Raw genomic sequence first — 10,000 nt, 5'->3', positions numbered from 1 at the left:
AAGGAAGGAAGGAAACAAGGCGGAAAGAAAGAAAGGAAGGAAAGAAACAAGGCGGAAAGAGAGGAAGGAAGGAAGGAAGGAAACAAGGCGGAAAGAAAGGAAGGAAGGAAGGAAACAAGGCGGAAAGAAAGGAAGGAAGGAAACAAGGCGGAAAGAAAGGAAGGAAGGAAAGAAACAAGGCGGAAAGAAAGGAAGGAAGGAAGGAAACAAGGCGGAAAGAAAGGAAGGAAGGAAGGAAACAAGGAGGTAAGCAAGGAAGGAAACAAGGCGGAAAGAAAGAAAGGAAGGAAGGAAGGAAACAAGGCGGAAAGAAAGGAAGGAAGGAAGGCGGAAAGAAAGGAAGGAAGGAAGGAAGGAAACAAGGCGGAAAGAAAGAAAGGAAGGAATGAAGGAAACAAGGCGGAAAGAAAGCAAGGAAGGAAACAAGGCGGAAAGGAAGGAAGGAAACAAGGCGGAAAGAAAGAAAGGAGGGAAAACAAGGCGGAAAGAAAGGAAGGAAGGAAGGAAACAAGGCGGAAAGAAAGGAAGGAAGGAAGGAAACAAGGCGGAAAGAAAGGAAGGAAGGAAGGAAACAAGGCGGAAAGAAAGGAAGGAAGGAAGGAAACAAGGCGGAAAGGAAGGAAGGAAGGAAACAAGGCGGAAAGAAAGAAAGGAAGGAAGGAAACAAGGCGGAAAGAAAGGAAGGAAGGAAACAAGGCGGAAAGAAAGAAAGGAAGGAAGGAAGGAAACAAGGCGGAAAGAAAGGAAGGAAGGAAGGAAACAAGGCGGAAAGAAAGGAAGGAAGGAAGGAAGGAAGGAAGGAAGGAAGGAAGGCGGAAAGAAAGGAAGGAAGGAAACAAGGCGGAAAGAAAGGAAGGAAGGAAGGCGGAAAGAAAGGAAGGAAGGAAACAAGGCGGAAAGAAAGAAAGGAAGGAAGGAAGGAAACAAGGCGGAAAGAAAGGAAGGAAGGCAGAAAGGAACGGGGAACGAATTACGGGGGAAAAAAACACAAACAAACATGCCCGAACCTTTCTAGAAATAATAATTGTTCATGAATATGCGGCTGTAGCTTTTAATGTTAATGGAAAAATTCTAAGTGTGAGTATCTTTGTCTCTCCCCTTTCGCCCTCTACCTCCCTCCCTCCACCCCTCTATCTCTCTCTCCCCACCCCACCCCCCCTCTCTCTCCTCTTTCTCTCCCACACTTTCTGTATCCCCCCCACTCACTTTCTGTAAGCATTGTAGCAAAAGGGTTGCTTTGTCTGTTTGTCTGTCTGTCTGTCTGTCTGTCTCTCTCTCACATTCTCTGTCTCTCTCTGCGCCTCTCTCTCTCTTTCCTTTTTTGTTTTATTCTCAAACACTAATCAACAGCACGTCTGTCACAGGATCAGATGCAACGAGGAATAATGACAAACCATGCAGTAATGGGTTTTCGCTTGACCAACTTTTTCCTATCTCCCAGCACGCTGAAGTGAATGCGACAAATAACATCTTCTGCGCTTCCTTTAGCAAACGAATTACCACCACCACCTCCCCAGAGCAAGAAACGGGGGGGGGGGGGATGTTGTTTACGCTGTTTGTTGTTGTCGTTTTTTTGTTTGTTTGTTTGTTTGTTTGTTGTCTTCCTTTCTTGCTGGATCACTCATTCTTGCCTGTGGGCAGTCTCGCTGACTTACTTCGCTGCTTCCCTGCTGCGCGCACACTGTCATACAAAGTTGACTTGTGTGCTTGTGCAATGAATGAATAAAACAAAATAATAACTTAAAAAAACAAACAAATACACACACACCAAAAAAAAACACCCAATAAAACCCAGAAAAAACAATGAGATGTAACCTGCTACGTGAGTCCGATTATACGCTAAGTTTTTTTTCTAAGGACAACCCCCTTTAATCCCAATAATTACGGTCTGAAAAAGATCTTTATTCAGTGAGACAGAGAGCGAGAGAGGAGAGAGAGAAAGAGAGAGAGAGAGAGAGAGAGAGAGAGAGACAGAGAGACAGAGAGAGACAGAGACAGAGATAGACAGAGAAAAAGACAGAGGGAGAGGCAGAAAGAGACAGAGACAGAGAGGTGAGACAGTTAAAAGAGATATCGGAAAAAGAAAGAGAAAGAGATGGGGGTGAGATAGGTAAAGAGCGGAAGTAGGAGGATAGAGAAAGAAAGTCCATCGCTGAATGAGCCCAATACCTTTAATGATAATAATAATGATGATAATAATAATATAATTTTTATATATGATAGTTAGTCGTGTCCGACTATGACCATCAGAACAGCAGAGGAGGCAACTGCTGTTCCGACTATTTGGGCTAGAATTTGATTATAAGGGAAAGTGTCTTGTCCAAGTACATCCCCACTCTCTCGGCCAAGAGGGTTTTAGGACAGTCGGCGTTGGCATGGTTCCCAAAGGCCTACTAGCCCACAAGGCTGCAGCACTAAGAGCCAGTGCAATTTTGCCTCCTAGTTTGAGAGTCATAGTCCTTCACAAAAGACTAAGCTGCAAATGGTTTCCCATGAACTGGAGAAACCATTGATAATACAGCTCTCACTTTGCTGTTGGCCCAAATGCAAACTTATGTCAATCTGTGATATAAGCCGAGTGTTCGGTCTGATAATAATAATACTATGTACTTATATGGCACAAACTCTCCATATGATGGGCTCGAAGCGCCTCGCATGAGATAACACATTTACAAAAGTGTATACCACACACGAGCACATGAGGACATAGACGTGGAAAAAAACAACAGCATCTATATACACCAATACAATACTACAAAATGCAGATATGACACAGGGGGAGTGCAGAGAATGGGAGGAGACATACACCAGGGACTATGCTTCGTCACATCAAAAAGCCATTTTGAACTCGTGGGTTTTAAGTTTTCCTTGGAAAGAGGACAAATTTGATGAGTGCCGGAGTTCCAGAGGAAGAGAATTCCAGACAGAAGGTGGTGCTTGATACTGAAAAGCCCTTTGACCAAATGTCTTTGAAGAGACTTTGGGGACTCGAAGGAGCTTTTCTCCAGAAGACCTGAGAGAGCGGAATGGAGTGTAAGTGTGAAGGACAGAGGATAAGTCAGATGGGAGAGAGCTTCAAAGTAGCGATAAGCTAATATGGCAATTTTGTACTGAATTCTGTATTGGATGGGTAACCAGTGAAGCTGATGCAAGAGAGGAGTAACATGATCTTCTTTTGGACTTTTTGAAAATGACTCTGGCAGCATTGTTCATGGATGAGACATTATTTGGTGAAGAGGATGAGGAGGTGGAGGTGGAAGGCGAGGGGATGGAAGAGGAGGAGGAGGAGCAGCAGCAGTAGTAGTAGTAGTAGTAGTAGTAGTCGGAGGAGGAGGAGCAGCAGCAGCAGTAATAGTAGCAGTAGCAGCAGCAGTAGCAGCAGCAGCAGCAGCAGTAGTAGTAGTAGCAGCAGCAGCAGCAGCAGCAGCAGTAGTAGCAGCAGCACTAGTAGTAGCAGCAGCAGCAGTAGTAGTAGTAGTAGTAGTAGTAGTAGCAGCAGAAGCAGTAGTAGTAGCAGCAGCACTAGTAGTAGTAGTAGTAGCAGCAGCAGCAGTAGTAGCAGCAGCAGCAGCAGCAGTAGTAGTAGTAGCAGCAGCAGCAGCAATAGTAGTAGCAGCAGCAGCAACAACAGCAGCAGCAGCAGGAGTAGTAGTAGTAGTAGTAGTAGTAGTAGTAGTAGTAGTAGTAGCAGCAGCAGCAGCAGCAGCAGCAGCAACAAGAGTAGTAGCAGCAGCAGTAGCAACAACAGCAGCAGCAGCAGTAGTAGTAGTAGTAGTAGTAGTAGTAGTAGTAGTAGTAGTAGTAGTAGTAGTAGTAGTAGTAGTAGTAGTAGCAGCAGCAGCAGCAGCAGCAGCAACAAGAGTAGTAGCAGCAGCAGTAGCAGTAGTAGTAGTAGTAGTAGTAGAAAAAGAAAAGAAGAAAAAAAAGCAATGGAAGGATGGATGGAAAGAGGAGAAATCAAACATGGATCATTGAGGAGGAACAGTGAGAAGAGTGGAGGGAGGGAGGGAGGGAGGGAGGAAGGGAGGGACGAAGGGGCACAGAGAGGAGGGAGGATGGAGGTATAGAGGGGGGGGGGAAGGTAAGTGTTCAATTTCTTTCCAGGTATGGAGGATACGATGAGGAGTCTTCTTCCCTCCCTCATCCCTCCCCCTCCTTGCCTGGTTATTTCGGGCCCGGAGAGACCTTGAGACGGGCTATATACGTCATGTACCGGCAGCCCAACTTTTCTTTCTGAATTGCAATAACTCATGCTCTGTCTGTCTGTCTGTCTGTCTCTCTGTCTGCCTGTCTTTCTTCTTACAACAATGTTTTTTTTTCTTTCGGGCTAGGCTTGTGTGTGTGTGTGTGTGTGTGTGTGTGTGTGTGTGTGTGTGTGTGTGTGTGTGTGTGTGTGTGGAACCTGTAATATAAATAAATGTCAAGGACAAACTGGAGGCCTACCCCCCCTCTCTCTCTCTCTCTCTCTCTCTCTCTCTCTCTGTGACTGTCTGTCTGTCTGTCTTTTAATCTTTAATTTCACTTTATTTCACACACACACACACACATACACACACACACACACACACACACACACACACACACAGAGATATATACATAATGTTCCACACAACCTGGGGTAGGCTATCACAGCCTGATCAGTAAGGTTTATGCAAAGATTAGACAACGGTTGTTTGTTGTCTTTTACAACCAATGTATATGGATCATTTCGCACACTTTGACACCTCCCCCAAACTGAAACTGATCACCGCCCCTCTCTTGCCCCTGTCTCCCTCTCTCACACACACTCATTCTCACTCTCCTCTCCCTCTCTCACACACACTCATTCTCACTCTCCTCTCCCTTTCTCTCTCTCTACACACACACTCATTCTCACTCTCCTCTCCCTTTCTCTCTCTCTCACACACTCATTCTCACTCTCCTCTCCCTTTCTCTCTCTCTACACACACACTCATTCTCACTCTCCCCTCCCGTTCTCTCTCTCTACACACACACTCACTCTCACTCTTGTCTCCCTCTCTCACACACACTCATTCTCACTCTCCTCTCCCTTTCTCTCTCTCACACACACTCATTCTCACTCCTCTCTCCCTTTCTCTCTCACGCACTCATTCTCACTCTCCTCTTCCTTTCTCTCTCTCTCACACACTCATTCTCACTCTCCTCTCCCTTTCTCTCTCTCACACACACTCACTCTCACCCCTCTCTCCCTCTCTCTCACACACACTCATTCTCACTCTCCTCTCCCTTTCTCTCTCACACACACTCACTCTCACCCCTCTCTCCCTCTCTCTCTCACGCACTCATTCTCACTCTCCTCTCCCTTTCTCTCTCACACACACTCACTCTCACCCCTCTCTCCCTCTCTCTCTCACGCACTCATTCTCACTCTCCTCTCCCTTTCTCTCTCTCACACACACTCATTCTCACTCTCCTCTCCCTTTCTCTCTCTCTCACACACTCATTCTCACTCTCCTCTCCCTTTCTCTCTCACACACACACTCACTCTCACTCCTGTCTCCCTCTCTCACACACACTCATTCTCACTCTCCTCTCCCTTTCTCTCTCTCTCTCACACACACACTCACCCCTCTCTCTCTCTCACACACACACTCATTCTCACTCTCCTCTCCCTTTCTCTTACACACTCATTCTCACTCTCCTCTCCCGTTCTCTCTCCCACACACACACACTCACTCTCACCCCTCTCTCCCTCTCTCACACACACTCATTCTCACTCTCCTCTCCCTCTCTCACGCACACTCATTCTCACTCTCCTCTCCCTTTCTCTCACACACACTCATTCTCACTCCTCTCTCCCTTTCTCTCTCACGCACTCATTCTCACTCTCCTCTCCCTTTCTCTCTCTCACACACTCATTCTCACTCTCCTCTCCCTTTCTCTCTCTCACACACACTCACTCTCACTCCTCTCTCCCTCTCTCACACACACTCATTCTCACTCTCCTCTCCCGTTCTCTCTCCCACACACACACTCACTCTCACTCCTCTCTCCCTCTCTCACACACACTCATTCTCACTCTCCTCTCCCTTTCTCTCTCTCTCACACACTCATTCTCACTCTCCTCTCCCTTTCTCTCTCTCACACACACACTCACTCTCACTCCTCTCTCCCTCTCTCACACACACTCATTTTCACTCTCCTCTCCCTTTCTCTCTCACACACACACACTCACTCTCACTCCTCTCTCCCTTTCTCTCTCACGCACTCATTCTCACTCTCCTCTCCCTTTCTCTCTCTCTCACACACTCATTCTCACTCTCCTCTCCCTCTCTCACACACACTCATTTTCACTCTCCTCTCCCTCTCTCACACACACTCATTTTCACTCTCCTCTCCCTCTCTCTCACACACACTCATTTTCACTTTCCTCTCCCTTTCTCTCTCACACACACTCATTCTCACTCTCCTCTCCCTCTCTCACACACATTCATTCTCACTCTCCTCTCCCTCTCTCACACACACTCATTTTCACTCTCCTCTCCCTTTCTCTCTCTCACACACACACTCACTCTCACTCCTCTCTCCCTCTCTCTCTCACACACTCATTCTCACTCTCCTCTCCCTTTCTCTCTCACACACACACTCATTCTCACTCCTCTCTCCCTTTCTCTCTCACGCACTCATTCTCACTCTCCTCTCCCTTTCTCTCTCTCTCACACACTCATTCTCACTCTCCTCTCCCTTTCTCTCTCTCACACACACACTCACTCTCACTCCTCTCTCCCTCTCTCTCACACACTCATTCTCACTCTTCTCTCTCGTTTCTCTCTCTCGCTCATCCCTCTCTCTCTCTCTCTCTCTCTCTCTCTCTCTCTCTCTCTCTCTCTGTGTCTCTTTTCTCGCTCGCTCTCGCACTTTTTTTCTGTCACTGACAGACACGGTGTCATTTGGAAATCTTCTTATTGTCCCGTTTTCCATATATAGGGCTGCATCCTTAAATAGATAAATCATCTGAGTCTCTCTGTCTGTCTCTGTCTCTCTCTGTCTCTGTCTGTCTGTCTCTCTGTTATGCTGATCGTGTTTCCATGGTTGTGGTAACGCATCTTAAACACTGTTATCTCCCCCTGTTCATATGGGGCTCTGGCCTTAAATAAATAAATCATCTCAAACCTGAAATCTGAAATATCTTTCTCTCTCTCTGATTGTGTTATGCTTATTGTGTTTACATAGTTGTAGTAATGCATCTTAAACACTGTTATCTCCCCCCCCCCCCCCACACACACACCTCCTCTGTTTATATGGGGGGGCTCTGGCCTTAAATGAATAAATCATCTGAAATCTGAAATCTCTCCCCCCCCCCCTCTCTCTCTCTCTCAATCATCTCAAATCTGAAATATCTCTCTCTCTCTAAATGATCTGAAATCTCTCTCTCTATCTCTCTGTCTCTCTCTAAATCATCTGAAATCTGAAATATTTATATATCTCTCTCTCTGTCTCTCTCCCCAACACCACCCCATCCCCCGTTTTCTCTCTTCCATTTTTGTTCCGTCTGGTGGTGTTTTCTTGGGTGTTTTTTTTTCCTTGATATTTCTGTTTAATAATAATAATAATAATAATAATAATAATAATAATAATAATAATAATAATGGTATTTATATAGCGCTGGATCTTGTGCAGAGACAAATCAAAGCGCTTTCGCACCAGTCATTCACACGCATGCATAACTCTAATACTGCAGAAACTAAAGACAAGGAAGGGCAGGCAAGGGAGGCTATTTTGGGAAGAGGTGTGTGAGAGAGAGGCCAGACTTGAAAGAGCTGAGTGTGGAGACTTGACGAAGCGAAAAAGGAAGTTCATTCCAATCGCAAGGTCCAGAAACAGAGAAAGAAAGAATTAACATATACAGAACACAAAAAACCAACCAACCAACAAAAAACAAATAAGTGAATTGACAACAACAACAAAAAAAAAGAGAAAAAAAAGAGAGACACATGGCATTACCAACAATGAATGCTGTCCAGGTAGAAACAGACAGAACAAAGTAGACTGTCCAGTTAGAAACAGACAGACAGAACAAAGTAGACTGTCGAGGTAGAAACAGACAAACAGAATAAAGTAGACTGTCCAGGTAGAAACAGACAGACAGAACAAAGTAGACTGTCGAGGTAGAATGTCCAGGTAGAAACAGAAGGAACATTGTAGACTGTCCAGGTAGAAAACAGACAAACAGACAGAACAAAGTAAATTGTCCAGGTAGAAACAGACAAATAGACAGAATAAAGTAGACTGTCCAGGTAGAAACAGACAAACAGACAGAATAAAGTAGACTGTCCAGGTAGAAACAGACAGAACAAAGTAGACTGTCCAGGTAGAAACAGACAGACAGAACAAAGTAGACTGTCCAGGTAGAAACAGACAGAACAAAGTAGACTGTCCAGGTAGAAAACAGACAGACAGAACAAAGTAGACTGTCCAGGTAGAAAACAGACAGACAGAACAAAGTAGACTGTCCAGGTAGAAACAGACAAACAGACAGAACAAAGTAGACTGTCCAGGTAGAAACAGACAGACAGAACAAAGTAGACTGTCCAGGTAGAAACAGAGAAAACAAAGTAGACTGTCCAGGTAGAAACAGACAGACAGAACAAAGTAGACTGTCCAGGTAGAAACAGACAGACAGAACAAAGTAGACTGTCCAGGAAGAAACAAACAGAACAAAGTAGACTGCCCAGGTAGAAACAGACAGACAGAACAAAGTAGACTGTCCAGGTAGAAACAGACAGACAGAACAAAGTAGACTGTCGAGGTAGAAAAAAGACAGACAGAACAAAGTAGACTGTCCAGGTAGAAAACAGACAGACAGAACAAAGTAGACTGTCCAGGTAGAAACAGACAAACAGACAGAACAAAGTAGACTGTCCAGGTAGAAAACAGACAGACAGAACAAAGTAGACTGTCCAGGTAGAAACAGACAGAACAAAGTAGACTGTCCAGGTAGAAACAGACAGACAGAACAAAGTAGACTGTCCAGGAAGAAACAAACAGAACAAAGTAGACTGTCCAGGTAGAAACAGACAGACAGAACAAAGTAGACTGTCCAGGTAGAAACAGACAGAACAAAGTAGACTGTCCAGGTAGAAACAAACAGACAGAATAAAGTAGACTGTCCAGGTAGAAACAGATAGACAGAACAAAGTAGACTGTCCAGGTAGAAACAGACAAACAGAAAGAATAAAGTAGACTGTCCAGGTAGAAACAGATAGACAGAACAAAGTAGACTGTCCAGGTAGAAACAGACAGAACAAAGTAGACTGTCAAGGTAGAAACAGACCAAGTAGACTGTCGAGGTAGAAACAGATAGACAGAACAAAGTAGACTGTCCAGGTAGAAACAGACAAACAGAAAGAATAAAGTAGACTGTCCAGGTAGAATGTCCAGGTAGAAACAGACAGAAGGAACATTATAGACTGTCCAGGTAGAAAACAGACAAACAGACAGAATAAAGTATACTGTCCAGGTAGAAACAGACAGAACAAAGTAGACTGTCCAGGTAGAAACAAACAGAAGGAGCAAAGTAGACTATGTAGAAACAGACAAACAGACAGAACAAAGTAGACTGTCCAGGTAGAAACAAACAGAAGGAGCAAAGTAGACTATGTAGAAACAGACAAACAGACAGAACAAAGTAGACTGTCCAGGTAGAAACAAACAGAAGGAGCAAAGTAGACTATGTAGAAACAGACAAACAGACAGAACAAAGTAGACTGTCCAGGTAGAAATAGACAAACAGAACAAAGTAGACTGTCCAGGTAGAAATAGACAAACAGAACAAAGTAGACTGTCCAGGTAGAAACAGACAGAACAAAGTAGACTGTCCAGGTAGAAACAAACAGAAGGAGCAAAGTAGACTATGTAGAAACAGACAGACAGACAGAACAAAGTAGACTGTCCAGGTAGAAACAAACAGAAGGAGCAAAGTAGACTATGTAGAAACAGACAAACAGACAGAACAAAGTAGACTGTCCAGGTAGAAATA

The sequence above is a fragment of the Babylonia areolata genome, chromosome 20 (assembly GCF_041734735.1).
Source record: "Babylonia areolata isolate BAREFJ2019XMU chromosome 20, ASM4173473v1, whole genome shotgun sequence".
Taxonomy (NCBI): domain Eukaryota; kingdom Metazoa; phylum Mollusca; class Gastropoda; order Neogastropoda; family Buccinidae; genus Babylonia; species Babylonia areolata.
Note: the sequence above shows the minus strand (reverse complement) of the source record.